General features: G+C 33.6%; 1 pseudogene; it reads right to left on the bottom strand.

Annotated features, from left to right (window-relative positions):
• Positions 1-207: 207 nt before the first annotated feature.
• On the bottom strand, positions 208-683 carry LOC147465623 (uncharacterized; annotated as a pseudogene).
• Positions 684-1,197: the final 514 nt, after the last annotated feature.

Genomic DNA, 1,197 nt, shown 5'->3' with positions numbered 1-1,197 from the left:
ATGTAGCCCAAGTATCTACACATAAATGACAGTACATTAGAACTCACACTCACTATCCATTTGACATGAAATCAAACCTCCTAGTTATATGTATCTCAATTAAAAATGAGCTAGCTATTTCATATTACAAACAAGAAAATATTTTGTTTTATTTTTCATTTTTCTAGACCAAACAGTCACTACTTACTCTCTCCTATAATTCCCTCATCATTGAGCTAAAATGGTATGGTTTAGTAATTATCCACATTCACAAAACCTTGCAATGTGTCCTATCACACCATAATATTTATACCCAATTTGCCTCTTTTCATAGATTTTACTATCCGTGGTTTCTATCCACTCTTTTATAGGCTCTATCTGAAAACTTGTTTGCACATTTTGTCTCCTTTTAGGCATACTATTGTCTTGTACTCTCTCAGATTTGTCCCCCTCTTGCACATACGCAATGTATTACCTAATTATCTCATTCCTCAAAATGATCACATGCAATAGAAACTCATGTCTATATCTCTTATGCACCTCTTCACCATCACTAACATGTTTAGTGTGTTCTTCTATTGGTTTCTCACACTTATTTGATGCTAAGGCTTTTTCTAGATTTTGATGCTCACAAACATAGTCTCAAAGGTAGAAGAACTTGACACAATTTCAATCGGAAAGTGCTCATATGCAAAGTGCTTCATATGTGCATCCTTACAAGTAACTATACTTTCTATGCTATATTTCACCAAAAGGAAAGTACATCTCTCTTCTTTACTTAACATACACCACTTAATTCATAGGATATTAAATTTTCAAAATAAATTTGCTAAAATATTTGTAAATGTTCCCTACTGTCAAGGCGTACTTCTAACAAGGCTTGCCTTTTTTTTATATCTATCAAGGTACCTATGTTATCATCCACTAGCTCTCTTTCCTCTCTGTGCACAATTTCCTAGTAAACATGGACTCTCAATAGAAGTATCTACATTGTTATTGATATTGTCAATAAAATGATTATTATCATCTTTAGAGAACATAGCCTCACTCTCATACGGCTTCTCACCATTACAAGGAACTTGGCACCCTGATTTGAGCTACTTATACTCATTAAAATCCTCTTCATTGCTCTAATACAGTCACTCATGGTTTTCACTTCCTCAACATGAGATCTATGTTCTTCCTCTAAAATCAGACAAATCTCTCTAGTATTTGTTC

This window comes from Adiantum capillus-veneris, chromosome 1 (assembly GCF_014529385.1).
Source record: "Adiantum capillus-veneris isolate H3 chromosome 1, ASM1452938v2, whole genome shotgun sequence".
In the NCBI taxonomy this organism is placed as follows: Eukaryota; Viridiplantae; Streptophyta; class Polypodiopsida; order Polypodiales; family Pteridaceae; genus Adiantum; species Adiantum capillus-veneris.
Note: the sequence above shows the minus strand (reverse complement) of the source record. Positions and strands in the feature narration are given on the sequence as shown.